This window comes from Limulus polyphemus, unplaced genomic scaffold, assembly GCF_000517525.1.
Source record: "Limulus polyphemus unplaced genomic scaffold, Limulus_polyphemus-2.1.2 Scaffold406, whole genome shotgun sequence".
Taxonomy (NCBI): Eukaryota; Metazoa; Arthropoda; class Merostomata; order Xiphosura; family Limulidae; genus Limulus; species Limulus polyphemus.
Window position 1 is genome coordinate 49,391 of NW_013666016.1, and position 24,145 is coordinate 73,535.

Below are 24,145 nucleotides of genomic sequence, written 5' to 3' on the forward strand. Positions count from 1 at the left end.
CAGTACCTGCCTAAACACGTGCACATCAACTATTGTATGCTAGGTGAACACAGTCCAGCTAACCCCTAAGCTCCGCATGTTCGTGCCCGAACACTGATTAGTACTTTTGACAGTAAATTATGGTGTTTTGAGGTTAGCTGATTGAGTCTGTTATCTGAGTAAATTTTTGAGGGTTCTAAGTTGAATACCGGAAACCCAATTCCACGATTTCGGTCTCATTGAGAATCAGGCTGGGCGTTAAATGAAAATGATATTAATAATTCAAGCTTTGTATTAATTAACTTGCTTCAAGCATGGATTGAAATATGATCATGTAATGTTTAGAAATTATGCATTGTTATTGTTATATCAGTAAACATGGGGGATTCCTCAATAACCGCGCACCTGAAATTATTTTGGGCAGGATTAGAGTAAATTAATCTAAGAGACCTTGGGCGTGGTCAAATGCATCAATCAAAGTGTTTGACCTCCTGAGTCCAAAACCATAACTATATCTCAAATCGGTCAAGAGATGGCGAAGCTACGAACAAAAAGTTTGTACTTGAAAAACAAAAACAACAACAAAAAAGAGACTCAGAGCCGTTTTATGAGCCGCTATGCCGCGTAAAAAAGTAATAAATATATTTTTTGATAATTGTTATTGTCGAGTGGTACATTTATCAATAATACTTATATTTAACTTAAAACTTTTCGTTACCGATCGTCGAGTAATTCTATGGGTAAATATAAAATAACAATATATGTATTAAGACTGAAAACAAAAATAGAAACGATTCTACAAAACTTGAAATTTAGTATATAAAACTCCAAGATTTAGTAGATGGAACAAAATATTTCCTGCAACTGTTTATTTCTATCTGGCCCTATCTAAAATGTCCAGTAAAATCACACTTGACTCTAAACATTCGCTTTCTGCTAATTATTTTCATTAGTTAATTGCAGAGATCGAATCAGAGGTGTCTAAAACTAGTATTTATCAGATGTACCTCCTGTTTGGCACAAAACATCTAAGAGTAATTACTGGAATGTGAAGAAAAATTATTTACAATAAGATGTGATCGTAGTCACTTTTGCTAGGCCTAAAAAAGCCATATTAAAATTGCCAGCTTAGGCATTTAACTGGAGTAAAAACTTTTCAATGTTAATTAGAGCAAATGATGAAGGTTATTTTTAGGATACACAGACAGAATTTCAAAGTCCTCGAAAACATTCCATATTTGACTGCAATAAAAGGTAAAAACAATTCTAGAAATTTCTATGTCACTTTGGCATATAAAACGTTTTTCAGAGAAACCTTTATGCATTAAAATACATCCAATAATATAAAGTATGTATGCTTTTAACAAGAAAACGTTTCCCAAAGTTGTTTCATTATATAATTTTTAATGGAGGTACAAGGCGCCTCAGATTCTTCTTTATTTACTTTCGTTTCTCAGTAACAAACTTTTAGCAGCTCGTTGTCACGGAAACTAATGTATTGCTCAATCAAGTTTGTGTTTATTCTTAAATAATACACAATTACGAAGGAAGTACGTTATGTGTAATGTAAGCAATAGCACGAGCCTTTTGTTTACTCTTCTCCTAAGCACTCTTAAAACTAAAGAATGTGGACAGCCCAGAGGCTCTCTTCTTGCAGCTTCAACGGCTCTCGTTACGGTCTAATTCACAGCAAACACACTGTCACTGTACAAAACCTTAAGACAGTAGTCAGTATATAGTTATTCTTCTACTAACCTGGGCTTGACTGTCTCTTTCATCCACAAACTAAACCATTCGATATATATTCCAGTTATTTATATAATCATTGATCAGGAGAATTTCTGTTTTATAAGTTAGATATCTCAATTTCGTTATAGCACGAAAAAATACAATATATCATATTATCCCTTATAAATAACATCCTTGCCATGTCGAAACTTCAATAAAGATGCGTCAGTAAGATAAGTATATGATAACTGGTGGGATGATTATACTGAAGATCAGCACAGTTTTCTGACACTAGTCAATCGGTGTAGAGAATATATTTACTATAAAGCTTGAAGATATCCAACCAGAGTAATTATACAAACCGTTAAAACCACTTGATGAAAACAAAATGAGGTTTTTACAAAAGCCATTGAACAACAGCCGTCGAATCACATGACGAAAACCAAATATTGAAGGCGATTCATATTACGACAACAAGCTAAGCTTACAAACAACATCAACATAATAACAAAACAAGTGAAAATTCCTAAGAAAATATGTATGTCATACTATGTTAATAGTTAACTAAAGTTACATGATGACAATAGCGAACTGCATGGCAGCAACCAACTAAGCAAAGTCTTTGGATTTTTATTACGTAGTCATATATGTGCCATAGAACCATATGTCGACAGATAAATAAGAAAAGAACTAAAATTTGGTTTAAAAGGTCACACATTAAAATGTGATATCCTATGAACACGATAAATTAGATTAGGATGCGTATGTACACATTAACATTACAAAAACCAGATAACGGCTTGGTTTATAAGAACCATTCAACTTTCTAAGAAGTATGATTATCGCATAAGAGTCTCATGCTACGATTTTTGGCTTAGAGATCTAAATATGATATTCAAATAATGATTTAAACGTCAGTATAAGTTTGGTTTGGTTGTTAAGCGCAAAGCTACAGAATGGGATATCTGTGTTCTGCCCAAAACGAGTCTCGAAACTAAAACTTTAGCGTCGTAAACTTGCTGACTTACCATTAACCATTGAGTGCTCAATATAGGTAAACACATACTTTTCATAATTAAAGGCATAATTAATATTCTTAACAACAAATATCTTTTCAAGCTGATTTAGCACAATTGCTGAAAATATAACCCAGTTAAAAGCCAAAAAGTGATTTAAATATACTTTTAATACTGCTACTTAACACATAATGCACAGACTATAGAGACTTTGGTAACCAATTCTTCTAATATAGAATATTTAATACACAATATACACAATAGTTGCATGGCATAAACAATATTACAATTGATTTGCTTCGTGCTGTGAGGAGAAAAAACGATGAAGTAGTTATATTGTTTAACACTCTATTAGTTTCATTCCAATCACAGTAGTTTTATAATATTTGACGAAACATCCTCCTTTTTACAGCAATTCCACACGTATATTATTGACGAAAGATGTTATTTTTAAAATGAGTGACTAACAAGTAACTGACAATATATATATATATACATATATTTAACCTGATTGTAATTACATTTTTATTCTTATGTAAACAACGGAATGTTTTTCAAAATAATTTAATATTCTTGAAATACGTCTAGCAGATTACAGAAATATATCATATATTCTTGCCTGTTTCTTTTATTTCTGTTATAAATAAAATACTTGCTGCTAAAAAGCAGCATTGTCTAAACTGAATGTTTTAAGCCTGAAAAGTGGACATGTGTAGAAGGAACAGCGCCTAAACAGAGAGGATACTTCTGAGTAGACTACTTGCTAAATAACATCAACAACATCTGAATTGAATTTTTTAATTCTACACAGAGTACTTGCTGTATAAAAGCAGCATTGCATGAGTTGAAAATTTAATTCCATGTTTTTAATATCTGCAGAATAAAATCTACATAGCTTATACTTGGTGTTTTATGAAGAAAGTATTTTCTGAGTAAAGGTTATGACTTCAGAACTGGATATTTCAAAACATCATTACAGTATTTACAGAATAAAATGTAAACCGCCAGAACGTGCTATTTGAAAAGAGAATTTGCTGAGTAAGAAGAAATCAACCTTATTTGGATGTTTCAATCCAGAAGACAATACTGAAAGAAAGAACGCATGTGTCATAATCGTTAATTATCAACACAATATTTACTTATCAGCAACAATAATGCTTGAACTGTGGTTTTAATATCAGAAACAGCTCTTTCAGTGTAAAACAGAATCTAAAATATATATATTATGAAAAGTGAGATGAACGTAAAATACTTAGCTCTGAACAAAGCCGTACTCATAAATAATTTTTTTAGAATTTTATATCCTAATCACAAGATATTGTAAATGCCTAAAACTTTTCCTGGTGAGATGGTCTTTTACTTATCACCGATTACTAAATACTTTTCGTATATTATTTTGTACATTTGAGTTAATTCCACCTTAATGCTTATATTACTAACTTAATACTAACGCCTTGTAATATTATGTTTAAGTAAGACAGAGTTGACCACAAATGTTTACCAGGCTTCAACAACTACACATTGGCCTTTTTCAAAACCCAAGAGTTTTTGTCCGCCCTGTGTACATAACAAGTTTTATCACCTTGTATCTGTCATTATAAAAATGAGAAACTTAATAATTCCCATTTTCCTTGGAATATATATGTACACATAAATGTATATATATATTATTTTCAGTTTCAGCAGTATTGAATTTTCAAACTTAGACATCCAATTCATTTAAAATGATACAAGTTAACCAGGTAATTCAGCAAAAGTGTTGAGTACCATAGAATTTTCTTTATATCCTTCAACGTAACATGTGAATAATAGCGCGCAGCATGTGACAAAGGAGCGGTCTGTCGGTTAAGCATTATCGCATGTCTCTTGTCATAAGAGACACAGCCCAATTTACGGGGGAGGGAGGCAAAATTTCTAGTGGTTATCTCATGCTAACGCATGAACACTGGAAAGCATGCACAGTCGAATGGCACTTACCCCTTGTCTGTTTTCCTAGCCTGGCTAGGGTACCCAGAGAGACTCGTCAGGTTGAGTTTTTCTCATCCCGGTATTCGTACGTCCTGCCTTTATGCACTGTCAAGTGGAAAAAGCCGTTTACTACGTGAGACGGTCAATAGCAGACTGCCTCGTGAACTCATGTCAACAGAGCGTGCACGGTTCCACATGCACGAGGTGCTAAGCGACGATAAAATAAATAAAGACTAAGTTACTATATATCACATGTTTGTTGAACTGTTTCTTAGAGCATCGAGTTATACATTTGGACCCAGGCAGCGATGTTTGCCCATTGAGAAAATCGCATCATGGAAATACGCGTCAAGTTCATCTATTACCGAAAAGTAACGTCTATGTGGACAGTAAAGCAGGTAGAAAGAACAGTACTTGAGGGACTAAAAACCGTCAAAATATTATTACGTTTTTAATCACGAATGAAGATAAAACCGACCGCAGAAGTAACTCGCTACTGAGTTTACATATACAAATCTATAGAGGTACAATGAAAATATGTAACTGACATTGAAACAGGAATTAAAACATACTAGATGACAGCAAAAACCAGAAAAACTAAGCTATTACACACAGCTAAGTGTTATGTTATCTTTTACACGTTCGTTCATACTTATCTTACTCTGGAGATAACCGTTTTTACAGCGGCATTAAATTCTCACTGGCCAGGAATAGTGGGTTAATTTCCTGAAAGAACTTCAATAAAGAAGTTTTGAAAATATATCGTCACTATTGTAAAAAAGAGTAATAAAGAAAAGCTTTCGCGAAGACGTTCTCTGGGGACCCTGTAGAAAATTGTATCAGGAAAATGACTCCAACTAACAGTGACTGTTATGTGAAGTGACCATCCCATGCGGACCCCTACGAGGAAAAGATACGTTGCGAATAGGCCACTTTTTACAGAACAGGAGCCTTGTGTCATGCAGCATGCCCGTCGGGAGACGGTTTTAGTCAAGGGCCTCTAGCCAATTTGGCCGAATGCCGGACAGTGGCGATCAACGAGTCCCAACTGACTGCTGAAAGTAGCCCGTACTTGCTCTACCCACTGGTTGGCTGTGTAGGTTGTCTACTCATCCCGTTCTGTCGTAATTCGTTCCTCGCTTTGGTGGGAAAGTAGCAAGTCTTAACAATTATTCAGCCTGGAGCCAGAAAACGTCATAGCTGCAATTGTGTGAGGCAACATCAACTTTTCTTTGTGGAGAAGCAACGTGTTTAACAAGCCAACTCGTTTCAGTTCGTATTGAAAGATTTAAAACTGCACATGAAAGCGATGACCAAAAGTTTGTTAAGTACATAGTCGTTTTTCAAGGTTTCTTTAATTTCCGGCTTCTGTCATTCCCACTTTGTAAAGACTCATTTTATCAAAATTTAAAGAATTATGCAAATCATACGGACATCCGGTTTCACAGCCGACCTCTATGGTAATTAACCAATGTCTCTCTACAAGTTAAACCGAAAAGCTAGCTCATTTTAACAGCATGAAACTTGTGAAGTTCGTGATTTACCGAAGAGTCACGCTGGACGAAATGTTTCGATATGATTAAACCACACTGATTTTTTTTTCTTTGGTCTTAGATTATTCACAGTAATTCAAACGACCCTCATATTCGCTATTCCGGAAGAGATAGACCTACCTTCAAGTACATTTGAAAGCTGGGATGCATAATATAGGAAGTTAAGTGTTTTACATTTTCATCTTAATCTGAAAGGTTGATGTATAGATAGATACACCACAGTATAAAATTCTATATACAAACTGCTTTTGATAGAAGGGGGTATTGGACAATAAGCTATAAATTTGGCTCAGTAGTAGTTTAAATATATTTTCTTCTGGCTATGCATATGATTAGTTTATTAGTAGACAGATTTACTAAATTAAGAACTTAATTTCCAAGCAACCTTACCTAATTTTATCCTATAAACATAAAATAAGTCTTACAGGAAGCGAGGTCTTGATATATATATCTATACAAAAGGACTACACTTTCTAGTTGCTAAGGCCCGCCTATAAATTCCAAACAAGAAGAAATTAAAATCATAACATAAGCAATCAAAAAGAGCCCATCATTAAAATTTACCAAGAACCTGTTATTGTATATTATAGTATCCATTCTTAAACAACAATTATGTCATCAGTCCAAGTTACTGATTATGATTTATGAGAGATCATAGTCTGTCCTTCTAAGCCTAGGACTTTAGGTTAGCACAAAAAAGATGAATAACATGATCTTCATAAGTCTATAGAAAATGTATTATATTGGATACTTGTGTTAAGTTTATTTTCGTTCTTTTCTTTTCTGTGAGGCTAAGCTGTTGTTTTAACTAACAAACATAAAGAGGAGGTTTTCTAGTATGAATATTGTCATAACTGGTGCTTTGATGGAGCTAATTTTCCTGTTCAAGGAATAAGTTAGCGCAGTTATTTATTGCCTCTCCTTTTACCATGAACATAAAGTCAGTACTCATATGTAACTAACAAGTCTACGAATTTGTGGTGTTTTAGTTCCCTGGTGGAAACAAATGTTTAAAAGTTTCAGCAAAAATCCAAACCAAACTATTAAATTCTTGGCTCTTCAACTGGATACTTCTGTTAATCGCTAAATTATAATAGATAACGTATTGGCTGAGATTGATTGTTCACAGTTGAGTGTTTGTCTTTCTGAGAAACCTTCAGCGACCCTACGAATACTACTTAAAATACGGATAAAGTCAAAGTCTGCTACAACACATTCTGACATATCTAAGTCTTCTGGTCATATACTTAACTATACGATAGGCCATTTTGTAAACAGCAGAACTAAATCCATTAAATTCTGTTATTTTTAAAATCATTAAATTAATAATATACACTCATAGAACAAACACAAACCTATTTATACTTTTCTATCCTTATATATATATATATCTGGTTTTGGACAAAAATAATGAAATTTCCAGTGCAACAAAGAAAGACAATGCCCTTATGTTCATACAGAAAAAATAACAAAAAACAAAAATATTCATTGTCATAAAAAGAGAAATCTGTGAAATGAGATACTACCTGCTCAAACAAAACTGACACTAATACTACCTGCTCAAACAAAACTGAGCTCGCGTATTCAAATATATAACGAATTATATGATCAAACAGAAATATTTTGCATTTGTACAGAGAAACTGAATACATTCAAACAGACGTTCAACACACGTGTTCATATAAGTACCTATCTTGGATGTTCCTATGATCATATAAATATCAAATAAGTATGACCATGTAATTACCGAATATATATGATCATTCAAAAACCAAATTCGTATAGTACTAAAAATAACAACCTCGTATGATCATATAAGTACCAAATATTTATGGTCATATATATATATATATATATACTAAACTCGTGTAATCGTATAAGTGAGAAATATGTGTGCTTATATAGATATAATTTACATACTCATGTAAATTCAAAACGATTATGATCGTTCAAACAACAAACTCGTATGATGATATGAATAACGGTCTCGTATGACAAGAGATAAAATTTATTCATCTGATCCTAAGACTATTAAACTCATGTAATCATAAAAATACCAAACGTGTATGGTTACATAAAAATCAAACTCACATGATTATACGAAAGTGAAACTCATATAGTCATACAAAATATATCCCAAATAATTATTTATAACTGAAGCTTGCGTAACTATATAAAACTCACACTGATATGATCATACACGAAAACATATTCGTATAACTAAAAAAAAAAAAAAAAACAAACCTCGTAATGTTTTCATACAAATACTAAATTCGTATGGTTATATCACTGTAAAACTCTTATGGTCATATAAAACTCAAATTCGTACAGTGATATAAAGGATAATTAAATTATCCTCTTCTTGTACAAACTTATAAAACATAATTTCCTATGGTTATACGAACATCAGCTCGCACGGTTATACTAAAACTTAACACATATGGTCATACGAAAATCAGCTCGCACGGTTATATTAAAACTTAACACATGTGGTCATACTAAAATTAGATCGCACGATTATACTAAAACTCAACACATGTGGTCATACTAAAATCAGATCGCACGATTATACTAAAACTCAACACATGTGGTCATACTAAAATCAGATCGCACGATTATACTAAAACTCAACACATGTGGTCATACTAAAATCAAAACTAAGTGACTAAACAGATTACACAAAACTTCTGTCATTCAGATACTTGTTTTATTATCCTAGTAGACTTTAGCAAACTCCCGAAAGACGCACTTCGTAGCTAAGTGCTGATTGGTATTTTTCTTTGATTGTTTGATTAACAGATAAAAACAACTGAATACTCAAATATATTTATATTTACATTCTTGGTCTAGTTTCCATTCAGATTTGTATAAGATACGATACTAAAACAACAGTTTTAGGTGCTCACAACCGATAGTAAATTGAGTTTAAAACCAAGATCCTTGAAATGTACTTACATTAATGTCTAATGGAACATTCGGCATTTATATTGATATTGAAATTCCAACAAGCAAGTCGAACTTATAAAAATTATGTGCTGCAGCTTTTCAAAGCGCCAGTGTGTCAGTTTTACCCCAAAATTACGGAAAGTTGGCGTAATTACCATTTCGTTTCTTTCACGATAAGAAACGGAGACATCCAACCAAATATTCAGTTTCTTTCTCGCAAGGACACAATCGCGTCTTTTTTAAATGTGCTTGATACAGCACGTGCTAAACTACCACCGTATTTCAGAAAACAGCTTCAACCGTACTAGTGAGTACGAAAGTTCAGGGCTTAGGTCTCGTCGTCACAAACATTTCTCTCCGTTTGTGCGTTAAAAGAATGACGGTCAAACCCCGTTATTCGATTAGAGTAGTCCAAGAGTTAGCAGTAAGTGCTGTTTATTAGCTTTCATCCAGCCATTCAATCATGTCAAAATTAAGGACGACTAGTGCAGATAGCCTTTGTGTATTCAAAACAAACAAACAAATTCTACCGTTCTCAATGTGTGCAAAAGAAGAAGGAAAAGAAAGGGAATATCAGTGACAAACATGGCACACCATCGTAGAAACAGATATCTTAGCATATACTTATTCCATTTAGCCCCCCTTTAATAATATAACAGTTCATACTAATAAAACATAATCAAATCAACTGCACGTATTTTCGTTTCATACTTAAGTAATGATCACATGAGCCTAACCATACCGCTAATGAGAAGATTGAAAATACGAAGTCGTATGGTTAGATGCTATGATTATGTGTAACTGAACTCTTGACTAGTTGGTAAGTAAGATATTATTACTTCAGATATGCTCATATCCGGTTGATTAAAGCGACGTAGTTATGTGTAACGCAGGTCTTTCATAATAAGATTTTGTTATGTCCGTCATCCGTCTAGGTAATGTGATATGTTTATGTGCAACACGAAAATTCCTTAGCCGCTATCCGCGTGAGTAACAAGATGTGTTTCTTTGAAATGACATTGTCTAAAGATGCTAAATTGATACTAAGTTATATATATTCTTGAGATCGAAGAAATAGAGGAAAACGAGTTTCAGAAAGTTTAGAGAATATTCGTAATGTTATCATATTTTGTCAGAACCATTATCAGAAAAGAGTTGTATAATACCGCAGATTGTTGGCATTAGTAAAACTAATAAAACAAACATAGACTGAAAAAATTAATGCTCATTATATCAATAAAGCAAGTAGCCGTGGCGAAACATTTTTGAAATGTCGAAAAATATATATCTGAAAAAACGAATTATTATCTGAGTTAACATGTTGTTTCTTGACTCAATGTTTCAGAACACAATATTGTTTTGACATATTATATGCAGTGTCTAGGCATTATTTGTCTTAGAGCTACAACATAAAAAATATCTGAAAAACGAATTACTATCTGAGTTAACATGTTGTTTCTTGACTCAATGTTTCAGAACACAATATTGTTTTGACATATTATATGCAGTGTCTAGGCATTATTTGTCTTAGAGCTACAACATAAAAAATAGTGCCTGTGAAAGAGTTAAAACAACTTCCCCACGTGTAAACAGTTTCATTGAGTTAGATCGCTTCCATACAATAAAAGAACTATGAAACCATAATGATATATTAGCAACGTATACGAAACACTTAGTGAAGCACTGTTTCTATCAGACAAATACCGCCAAGTGAAACTTAGGGTGAGTTTTCTGAAATCGCAATAACATTAACACATCAAAAGAGCTACAATATTACATCCAAACACAATATTAATCTTACTATGTCAATAGCACTGATACATAGAAATAGAATCAGTGATATACCGTAACTATGAATTTAATACATATAAACTGTATTGTTGATATACATTGATATACAGCAATAAAACGTTAAAAAGCGCGTCGTCTTCGTTACCATTACAGTTGTTGATTTACTAAGTCATTTTGTGCTTTTGAAGCTACCACTAATTCTAGTTACAAATCATATAATGTTCTTTTACCATTTACCGTGATATATTTTACAAGTAATTGGTAATATTTCTTAAAACTAGATATCAATCAATTGTTGTCCCAAACATTAGTGTTTTTTCTGGAAAATACCGAATTAAGTCAATTGTCTTTCATATATATTAAAACATCATAGAAAGATATGCCTTATTTCAAAAGTGAATAGTTATTCTATACATAATGACGAAATAATAAAAATATATGTTAATAAAATCATCAGAGTAGCCACAGTAATCCGCATACGCCCAATTGATCATCAGAGCAACCACAGTATACAAGATACGGCTAATTGATCATCAGAGCAACCACAGTATACCATATACGGCCAACTGCTCATCTGAGCAACCACAGTATACAAGATACGGCTAATTGATCATCAGAGCAACCACAGTATACCATATACGACCAACTGCTCATCTGGGCAACCACAGTATACAAGATACGGCTAATTGATCATCAGAGCAACCACAGTATACCATATACGACCAACTGCTCATCTGGGCAACCACAGTATACCATATACGACCAACTGCTCATCTGAGCAGCCACAGTATACAAGATACGGCTAATTGATCATCAGAGCAACCACAGTATATCATATACGACCAACTGCTCATCTGAGCAGCCACAGTATAACAAATACGGCCAATTGATCATCACAGCAACCACAGTATACCACATTCGGCTAACCGAATGACAGTGACCCTACTCGACACAATATATAAAAAAACACACACTTGACATTGCAAATGTAATGGAAATTGCAACATTATTATCGAAAAGTATTGGAATATAACGTACTGCGTGTAAAACAGTCATATGGTTCTAAGCTTTATTTGATCAAAATCAACTTCATCTTAACGTTTAACAACGGGTGTCCTTCTCTTACTTTGATTGTTTATGTGTGGGAAGATAATGATAAAAATTTCACTTTTAATTACAAGTAAGCAACTGGCTTTCATTTGTTTCAAATTTTGATCTTCTACTGGTATTCCACTACCTGATCAAAGAGTCCACCAATCTTAACAAATTATACACTGTACTAATGACATACAAGGTATAATTTTGTTGTTATCGTTTTTAAGAGTGGATTCCAAAGTGATATGTCAAAACGTTTATGTCAAATTTAGTTAAGATAATCACAATTTCAACATTTAACTAAATATTGCAGGTAATGATGAAGCAATGTGCTAAGAGCAGACTTTTTATACTTACAATCGACTCATTAATTCTTTCTGGGTTGTAACACGCAAATCTTCTGCGTGCATTCCGTACAGAATGTCATGTTAGCTATGAAAAAATATGCCAAAGAACAATAACAGAAACAAGGAAAATGTTTCGATATTATTTTAATTGAAAGATTTACTTCTAGGATTTTTTGTTTGTTTTGTTGTTAAGCACAAAGGTACACAATCAGCTATCTCTGCTGTATCAATTGTAGAGGCCTAGCCCCAGATTTTAGCGTTATACGCCTACAAGTTTCCCCCTAAGAAACGGAAGGGCTACTTCAAGATTAACGACATATTATTGGTTAAATTGTATGTTTTGTACAGCAGCTCTAACTTTAAAATTACAACAGTTCCTCTGTTTCAACATTAAAAACAGGATACTGTTCTTCATTCTTTATTCATCACAGGAAAGCCACAACATCTGCATGAATTTGCAATTATTTTTCTGTGAAGAAAAAAGAAAGTTATTTCACGATAACATTATGCTCAATAACCAATTAAGTAACGTAGAAATCCAACAATTTGAAAAACAATATCATTATATTTTCAGTAAACCAATTATACAGTGTAACACAGTTTAGCAATACAAATACAAGGCTACAAGTATTTCCAGTTTTCAGTAGTTTGTTTTTTTCGAGAAAGGGTGACCTCACTACGTAGTACGACGTCATTCATGATATATATATTAAACTTTAAGAAAATTTTACTACAGACTTTTTTGTTTGTCCTTTTCTAAAGCAAGATCACAGAATGGACTATCTTTGCTCTCTCTACCTCGGGGAATCGAACCCTGGATTTTAGCGGTGTAAGTCCGTAAACTTACCGCTGACCCATAGAAGGACTTTTTTCTGCAAAAATGGTATTTTTAACTGTACAGATAAACTAATATGTCTCGCCATCTAGTATGAAAAAACTTAAAGATTGTACCAATCGTTTTTACCGACCTTGTCTTGAGCTTACCAACATGTATTTCCCTTTTAAGTTAGACGAAATGAAGGACTAGCTCTCCCTAATTTTGAACTGGTAGTCAAGACGGAAGCCAAACACCACCGCCAATTCTTGAGCTTTTATTATCGGACCGAATAGTGGGTTTTGATTGTTACTTTTACTGCATATCCATGTGAAGCGAGATTTTGCGGAATCGGGACCCAAGACGAGAATCATCAGATTCATAGGCCGGGCACGCTAACTATAGGCAACGCCAGATCTATGAATAAAAACAACTTTTGTTTCCTTTATTGTAATTGAGCATCAAAAGATGTACGGCAACTCTCATCTGAACTAAAGAGAAAAAAAAGAGCATTTTAACCTAAACGTTTGTTTTGAGGTATTAGTGATTATTTCGAAAATAACTGTATTACATATTATGATCAACACTTAAAATAAAAAAAGCAGTGTGCTATTTTTCAAATCCCAAAATGAAAGAAGTTTGAAATTCACTGTATTGTGCTGAACATTAACGGCTTAAGTCTAATATCTACGTTTTGGTTACTTATAATTCAAATCTGAAAATATAGTAATACTTAACCGAAACCTAAGCTAAGTAATTTCCGTGAGTTTATATTTGAAGCGTGTCAAAAGAAAATTAGCAATAAAAACGTGGAGTGATTAGCACTGACACTACATTAGTAATTACACTATGATATTTTAAATATACGTTTTGCGTTTTAAACAAAGTAATGTGAACTAGCCATTGATGACAGAAGCTTACGAAACTTATGCAAAAAAGTTCATTATTAACATGAAAGTTTATATATAATACAGCGTTTATCTGAATTTGTAATATCTCGATTCACTGTATGAAACAATTCATTCAAAAATTACCGAGTATTTACTCAACCACACATTTACAGTATTTATCAATTCGTCACTTTATATCACCAATTTGAACAGAATATAACGAAACAAATAGCCTATTTATATCTATCTCCTTAGACTAATTAACTATCTAAACAGGAAACTGTATTAACTTTAAGATGAGTTCTGCTATCATATAGCTTTCTATCATCTGTTTTTGAAACATCAGTATCAGTTGTTTATTTGTGTTTTACATCAACGGCCTCCCTCATGAATTCCCCTCTGCCTATCAGCTGTTTAGCCTTTCTTTTAAAATCTCGTTATAACCTAGCAATTAATTACTGAAAACGTAATTGTTCTAGCTCATAAAGAGTAAAGCATCATTAAAGGATTCTCTATCACCTACTGTCAAGCCTGGTGGTTCGTTTCACTGCTTTGCGTCACGGCTCGCCGGCGATGCTGAGCTTGCAGGTGCACGCTTTGTTGTACGCTGCACACGGGCCAAACACTTGGGATGGGTCGGTGTGTACACACTTCTCCCATTCACTTTAAGTTACGTACGAGGCAGTTTAACAAGTCAGATTTGAGTCGTCGTTATGGAAACTATAATAGACGGTGCTACTTCTAAGAATACAAAAATAAATAAGTAAATTACAACCTATTGCTGTAATACCACAACATATTTTTGCCTGGCTATTTCCTGAGTTCTAATCGATCGAACAGCCGCATTAAAGTTGAACAGTGCCAGTGAGCATTAGCCTGTACGGACAGCCATCCTTTGTCTGTGAGCCTCGTTCAAACAGCTCTAATGGGTATGAGTAAAAACTCCTGTGCACTTATTACTGTCATTTGTACCGATCTAGAGTAACTGGCGCGCGTAATAAATACTACACCTAGATGGAGTTTTGAGTGGTCGCGCGCTGCTCGGGAAGTATCGCGCGCGCTCTCGACAAATGTCCTGTTCGTGGAATAGTTTACTTGAAGTTCCAGTTTCCAGGCTTTCACAAAAAACACTAGTACCGTTTACTAGTACTACATTACCTGTTTCGGAAAATAAAGGCGACGTGGATTCATTAGGTACGACACGATAATGCCATAATGCTGAATTAAAGTTATCACGGTTTAACAGAGAACGAAAAAGTTTAATATTATCGATAAACTAAATATGACAAAAATAATATGAAATACTAGAAAAAATCAAATTAAAGTAACAGTTAAGCACAGATCATATTTACAACTTTACCAATAATGTATAAGTAGAATTAGAGTTAAGGGTAAAAGGATATACAAAACTTTTACTAGCACTTTGGTACATAAGTCACCCTTCATATTAGTGCTGTTTCCAGTCATGAATCTCAACCATGAAGTTTTGACACCATTCAGGCTAGCGGTATATCCATTCATGAAACTTAACCATGACGCTATTTTAGGAACTAAATCGTTATTCTAAAAACAAATATAGCACTTGACCTTACGTGATTCACAACTTTTCAAAATAACAAAATATAATTAATATGTAATATTACAGTAATCAAGTTGTATTTAAGTAAAACAAGAGAGTAAACGTGGAAATATTAATAGTTAAGGCGGAAAGCTTCAACTACATCAAATCAAAAACTTCTAATGATAATATTGTTATCAACTAGTTGGGAAGCTTCAACTACATCAAATCAAAAACTTCTAATGATAATATTGTTATCAAGTAGTGGGTAGCCTCAACTACATCAAATCAAAAACTTCTAATGATAATATTGTTATCAAGTAGGTGGGAAGCTTCAACTACATCAAATCAAAAACTTCTAATGATAATATTGTTATCAAGTAGGTGGGAAGCCTCAACTACATCAAATCAAAAACTTCTAATGATAATATTGTTATCAACTAGTTGGGAAGCTTCAACTACATCAAATCAAAAACTTCTAATGATAATATTGTTATCAACTAGGAGGGAAGCCTCAACTACATCAAATCAGAAACTTCTAATGATAATATTGTTATCAACTAGGAGGGAAGCCTCAACTACATCAAATCAGAAACTTCTAATGATAATATTGTTATCAAGTAGGTGGGAAGCCTCAACTACATCAAATAAAAAACTTCTAATGATAATATTGTTATCAAGTAGGTGGGTAGCCTCAACTACATCAAATCAGAAAACTTCTAATGATAATATTGTTATCAAGTAGGTGGGAAGCTTGCTTTCTCAATTGTAAAGTGTAACTTATTTCGTTTGCTGACGAATCTAGCTCAAGCTGTGATATTTTATACTCTTGTGGAGAATTTCCATGAACACCGTCCACACATTATATCTTCAGGTTTTCAAAGGACAGCTACGGAGATAAGTAATGCTGTGGAAAGTCACTTTTTATTCGATAAATCTAAGAACATTAATATTTACCCAATTGACTTGCTCTGCCTTTTATCCCACAGATATCCTAACATTCGTATCTTTGTATTTATAGATTTTTGTTGTAAAAACCAAGAAGGTTGCAGCACTTTGGGATCAGGTACTTAAGTATTAATATACCTATAACGCCTGCTCATAACGAAGAGATAAAAAAAACAAAAACCCTGACACTTTTCAGTTGAAATCGAAAAGCCTTCATAAGCGACATTAGAATATAGCAAAGTAGAAAGTACCCTTAAAGGTTAATCAGGGAACCCCACAGTCCCTTTCTTTTTCTTTCGTGGTAGAAGCTATTTTGAACTGATAGCGATAAAGCATCCATTATCTACGATCCTTTGGAAGAGAGAAACGTGGATATTTTCTTAATGGTGACGATTTGAGCGTTTGTGGTTTGTAGATGGTGACTGGGGAAAGTAAGATATAGTGTTATTCAGAATAGATGAGTTTTTGTACAAAGTGTGTCTTAATGTATATCATAAGAATCTTTTAAACTTTATTCGATAGTTAAAAATGATTTTCGATTACGGAAATGATAACCGTGTTGGAAATTGTTGAAGACTAAACCAATCTTAACACCTAGGGGGAATACGTTTATTTTTATCTTCATTTTCACAGATAAAAAATATGATACTAACTGACTAAACCATTAATAGAGTATTAAAGCAAATATTCTAACCATTGTATTCAAAGGGATTCTAAATTTTTTAAATATTTTATATTATTACTAAAACATTATTTCAATAATAACCAGCATTGAACATTTTAGATTAACGACATGTTGAATCAAATTTCCATTAACATGGTACATCATACTATTCCTACAGTATGAATTGCAAAATAAATTGTTTTTAAAACTGTAATTCTAGCTTGAACCCATCACTGCTTTGATAGGTTTAAGTCAAAAGTTATTTGGTGTTTAAGCTTAGTTGGCCCTAAAATATTACATTTAGTCCCTTTCAATATGTACATTTAACGTATAACAATGAGTTAAGATTTAACTGTATTCTGTTTTTACATTCAAGTAAAACATAATGCTGATTTGTAAAAACCATAAAGACAAGTTTTGCTTAGGGTCGTTTGTATAAACATGTTCCACAAATGAACGTTACAGTCCTTTTTGTTATTCCTTCTTTATTTTCTTTGCACACCAAATATTGCATACATTACATATTTCAATATAAAGCACTAACAAACATGTTCATGAAAACAGGCACTAAAAGACAATCATTAGATGATAAATCGACAAGGTTTAGATTACGATAAACTGATACGAGAAATCTAACATATAGCGCAGAAGCAACAAAAATCCAGATTATAGCATGCTTCTACTAAAAGTCACTTTGTAATATACCAGTACTAAAATTCTATTTCATGATATATCGGCAGTTTAAATCAAGAATAGGACATTGATTTGTATATTGGCTTTACGAGGCTAGCATTAAAATCCAGCACATGATACTGCAGTAAAGTTGAGTTTGGCTTTTAAGAATAAAGTTTTTAACATTCGGTTTGAAAAAATCATTAACTTTTCATACAATAAAAAAAACAAAAACAAAATATCGGCATTTGGCCATATTAAAAGTGACATAAATTTGTGATGCTCATAGTATCCGTACAATGGTACAGTAACGTACACCCTGTTTATTACACTAGTACAATACAGTCAACCTCAGACCAGGAACTGCTTGTATAGCATTATGTTTATTTTATATGTCAGATTATTATTATAACAGTATAGAGTCTAGCTAATGACACTGGCACTACTAGCATAGCTTTATATGATTGCACAAATGGAAAATATTTTATAAAATTTGTACAAGTGGAGAAAAAATTGAAAGTGTAGGAATGGGTGCACCAAAAAAAAATGAGGAAAGAAGGTAGGAATGGGCATGGTGTAATAAAACTTCTGTACAACCTCACAAGGGGGCGTGTCCAATATCCTGTCCATGAATACTTTTTTATTTTTTCTATCCTTTATACAATATGCCAGATGGACTAAACTTATCAAACTTAAGTATGCTTATCATACAATGACTAGACGTTTCTGTGAACCAAATTATTGGAAGCAATACATGTAATGTCTGCATAAAAAGGAAACAGAATTTTATACATTAGCTATATAGGTGGATTAAAATACAAAGATAAGAAATCATAAGAGGTTTCTGTGTATCGATGTCATGAATTCGTTACTATCTATACAAAACTAGTAGAATCATAGACAAAGTTTTGTATGTACCCATAAGTTGTATAATATCACGAACAGAGAAAAACGAAGTAGGCATGGACTGAATGTTGGACACGCCCCCTTGTGAGGTTGTACAGATGAACCTTTATTACATCATGCCCACTCCTGCTTTGTTTTCTCACTTTTTGGTGTACCCATTCCTACACTTTCAACTTTCTAAAAATATATTTCCACTTGTTCATGTACAATTTTCATACAAGGTGACATGATCTTATGTATCATTCATTCATTTTTATTGATATCCTGTATGTATATAATTAATGCGGGTGTGCACCATAATATTATGGTATGTGCAAATAATGGTGTATGTGTGTGTGTGGTGTGCATTCTCTTCACTTATGGTATGTGTTCACAATGTGAGCGAGCATGTGTGCTGCACACTTGATGGGACATGCACGATCGTGTGCAATATAGTGATGTAGTGTTCATTGTGTGCATATACTAAAGGTTGATAAGGTTAATTAAGTACTTCATGCTAGCACTAGCACGTAGTCCCTGTGCTATTGTTCTATTTGTAACTATGATAAGTCTGTTTGTTACAGAGCTAGAAGCGTTCAACAATGTCAATCACTCAGTGAGATTGATAAACTTGTGGTTTTGTGAAAGTTATTCTATGACTTGTAATTTTGTATGTGGTTTGTTTATCACCTAAGGGTGTCTATAAAATACTTTTGAAATTTTATTATTTAGTTGTTTATGGTATATATGAGTAAATAGTTTGTATTAAATCTATTACGTAATCGTCACCGTTCCATTCCTTACTATAAGTCCCACTGTAGTTATGATTATAAATCAGTATATTATTTATTATCTATTATTATAGCTAATGATGATGGTTTGTTTGTTTTTAGTTAAGCACAAAGCGACACAAAGGGTTATCTGTGCTCTACCCACCACGGGTATCGAACCCAGTTTCTAGCGTTGTATGTCCGCAGACATACCGCTGTACCACTGGGGGCAATGATGATGGTATTGCTCATATAGCTTTATAAGTTTGTATTACAAATCAGTTTATTACTATAACAATATAAAGTTCAGCTAATGACATTGGCATTGATCATAAGTCCTTACATGCTGGTATTATATGTCAGTCAATTATGATAACAATGTAGAGTCAGTCTCAGAGGTGGCAATACTCGTATATCTTTATATGTTTGTAATATAATATCAGTCTTTCATGATAACAATATACAGATGATGAAGCTTGTAGTTTTAAATGTTTGTATTATATATCAGTGTCTTGTGACAACAGTAATGGAGACAAGCCTATAACGATTGTATTATATTTTAGTTTACAATTAAAGAAATATGGAGTGCAGTTAGTGCTGCTTGTGCTACTCAAATTCCATATATGTTTGTATTATATCTCAGCCTATTATGATAAGAATAAAAAGTCCAGCTTATGACTGACGTTACTAAAATACTTTACATGTCTATAATATATATGAGCCTTTCATGATAACACCAAGGAGTCCAGCTTATGACTGACGTTACTAAAATACTTTACATGTCTATAATAGTATATGAGCCTTTCATGATAACACCAAGGAGTCCAGCTTATGACTGACGTTACGTAAAATACTTTACATGTCTATAATATATATGAGCCTTTCATGATAACACCAAGGAGTCCAGCCTATGACGCAGTTACTATGCAAATATCTTATATGTTTGTATTATCTATTAGTCTAAACTTATAACAACATAGAGGCCAGCTTGTAGTGCTGGTGCTACTCAGATAGCTTATATTTTTGTATTACAAGCCAGTCTTTTATGATAACAACACAGAGGCCACTTTATGGCGCTGGTGCTACTCAAGTAGCTTATGTGTTTCTATTATTTATCAGTATTGTATTATAATAATGCAAAACATAGCTTACGACGCTTATACTGCCAAAATAGTTTAATTGCTTTGACCAGTTATGCTGGTACCAGAGTCCAACTTATGGTGTTGAAATTGAAGTTACTTTCGTAAAGCTAATACTTAAGTCCAAATAGTAACTATAAATAGTTAAATGTTTCAAATGTAACTCCCACTAAAGAATTATTTACTTTAAAAACACTGAAAATACCAGGAGTGGTTAAAACAGCTGTAAAGAAAAATGTAGTTAACGTTTCTGTCATGGTCCTTTACAGGGCTTCGATTAGAAGCGTTGTTTCTCTTTTTCATTTTGGTGATTTGAACTTTTTATCTCTTATATATATATATATTACATATTTTACCGAGTTTTAACCGAATTCGTGTGTTATTCTTGTTTCTTCAATAAACAATGTGAAGTATCAACAAATTATTATTGATTTTAAGTTTATAAAATACAAGACAAGAGTTACTGATAAAAAGAATTTGTAAGTTTGAACGTCACTGATAATGAAAACGTTTATTGAATGTTTCACGTTACAACAAATTCTTTCTTTCCGTATACCTTTACAATGACATCACTAATAGTTATGTTTCTATGAAAAACATCAAAATACCAACTTCTTAAAACCAAATTAGTGTTTCTAAATGTGTTAATATATTTTGAAATATTGTGGCAAATTTCTGATTTCAACAACTCCTTATTCAGCAAAACAAACAGTAAAAGGAAGAGAAGATGAAATGTCACTTTTGCTAAAAAAAGCCGAAAACATACTTTAGCTAAAGCGATGACATACAGATCAAGGAAAAGTGGAGTTTCTCAACGAGTAATGAGAAGAAATAAAACTTCGCACGTAACCGTTAAAATGTCTAATCAATGCTAATTTGACAAATGCTTGTTGTACCTTGCGAAGTAAAATAACAAAGGTTTTAGTTTGTTAAAGGTTCTACAATGGTCATTTAAAATCAAAACGACATAGTAGCATGACATATTCTTACTTTAGCTACACTAACACGAATACAATCAATTGATCCCTCCTTCAAATATCAGGTTCCTGGTATAACCATTACAGCATTGATTTCTAATGCAATGAGAAAAGGAAGATACATTAGGGTATGATCAAATACGTGATATTATTGAATTACAACCGTGATTATACAGCCAACGCGTTGTGTATGGTTTAACACACACCAAAAATGAGACATAATGAATATCCTTTAGTGAAATATACTCGTTTCTCTTTAATGATAAAACAGATATAGCTTCAAATTGTTCTACGTTTCTAGCATACTTACATTGTTTAAACTTTTCTGTGAACTACTGACAGAACAATCAAATCGATTTTTATACCGATCAAGACCTAAATCGTCTAACTCCTAATTGGTTAATTTAGATATATCATGGCAATACTTAATTGAAAACTAGACAATTTGCACATACACTACAGATTGATGAAACAAGAAAATAAACAAATTTCAAATCGGTTTTTATTATTTAGTGCACAACAAACAGACAATTAACCAAATATATAATGGAGATCAAATACTCTAATATTTGTGTATTGCAAACTTTCCTTTAGATATATTTGGCGAACATTAGAGATTAGTTATACGCCAAAACCATCACATCACATATTATTCAAAGACAGACTTTTTAAAAAGAGTTAATAATACTGTAATATTATTTGTTCCTTTTCGCTGAAAACATTTAAAGCACTACTGGATCAGGCAAAGATTATCTGTCTTCAAATCACACGTGTAATCACAAGAGTAATCACACACGATGTGGCCTCTCTGTGCTGATCTGTTTTTTTTTTTTTTTAGTCTTTGTCTTTTAAACAGTTTCTAACCTACCTCAAATATCTGTGTACGAAACGTGTATACGGTTTTCAAACCTGAAATACCTAAAGTGTTCGCAAGTAAACATGATCTCCCTGATGTGATGTGTTACGTAATCTCAGGCGGTCATATCATTACCAACATTGTCTTTATTTTCTTTCCAGAGCATTCATACTACTCTTTGGCCTAGGTCGCTTTGCGTTTCTTTACTGAGCAATCACCCTTCGCTTTAGCCAAATTTGGTTTCTTTCTTTCCAGAGAATGCATACTACTCTTTGGCCTAGGTTGATTTTAGCTTCTTTCCTGAGCAATCACACTTCGTTTTGACCAAACTTGGCTTTTTTCTTTATTTCCAGAAAATTCACACTACTCTCTGTCCCAGAATGTAATATATTTTATTCCTTACTGGGCAGTCACACTTCTTTTGTTTTATTCGCTTCCTTTTAGTGTTAATGCGTTAAAATATTTGAGACAACATGGTAAAATTGTTGATTTGCGCAACTCGGCAAAACAAATGGTAAAAAGGGGAAATGAGGAAAACTCATGCTTGCAAACATAAGTCGAAAATATACTTTAATTAAAGTGATGATAAATATATATAACGTTGACTCTGCCAGTGTTAAAATATCTGTAGCCGTTATAATGTTCAATCAATGCTAGTTTAGCAAACGCTTGTCTATCTTGGGAAGTAAAATAACACACTTTTAAACTTCTTTGTAAAGGATTCTCACTACTTTCTGCCAGTCTCTGACCAGGTTCGCCTTTTTATTTATTTTTTATTCAGAATATTCAAACTAATATATCACTTGGTTCAATTTTGTCGTCTTAAAGCTTTTACTTTGCTTTCTCGCTTGAACATCTTATTTTTATGTTCAAACTGCTTTATGCCCTGGCGTTATCCAGAAAGAATATATTTTGACCGCCTTCTTGCCATGATATCCTTTTTTTTTCTTGTTCCTTTTTCAATCTACTACTTTTTGCAATTTATTTTTTGGGGGGTGTCTTATTAAGTCTCAGGAAACCTGCTTGTAAACCTTCTCCATAATTTCCCCTTGCATATAGAAAAATCAATGCGAGCTCGGAGAAATTAAATATTGTCTAAATAAAACAACTTAATACTATAATATTACATTACAATAGTACTGGTACTTATTCAAATCACATTATTCTTTATTCTCAAAATATTGGTTTCTGGTAAGAAAAGTGTACAATGGAATTTCATGAATACTTTGGTTGTTGTATACCGCTGCAGTTGAGACCTTTCGCTTAATACTTGTTTGTTTTGTTGTTTTTGTATTCCGCACAAAGCTACTTTGGTTGTTGTATACCGCTGCAGTTGAGACCTTTCGCTTAATACTTGTTTGTTTTGTTGTTTTTGTATTCCGCACAAAGCTACTTTGGTTGTTGTATACCGCTGCAGTTGAAACCTTTCGCTTAATACTTGTTTGTTTTGTTGTTTTTGTATTCCGCACAAAGCTACTTTGGTTGTTGTATACCGCTGCAGTTGAAACCTTTCGCTTAATACTTGTTTGTTTTGTTGTTTTTGTATTCC

At 33.0% G+C, this 24,145-nt stretch overlaps 1 protein-coding gene across 13 annotated transcripts in view; it reads right to left on the bottom strand.

Annotated features, from left to right (window-relative positions):
* Positions 1–24,145, bottom strand: part of LOC106458029 (forkhead box protein P1-like) — a 255,864-nt gene that overhangs the window by 37,782 nt on the left and 193,937 nt on the right. Inside the window, exon 1 of one of the 13 annotated variants that reach the window (XM_013917481.2) lies at positions 4,701–4,783. The exons of the other annotated variants lie outside the window; for them this stretch is intronic. The gene's annotated coding sequence lies outside the window, so the exon portion shown is untranslated. Of the gene's footprint in view, positions 1–4,700; positions 4,784–24,145 lie in introns of those variants that run through there. 13 annotated transcript variants of the gene reach the window in all.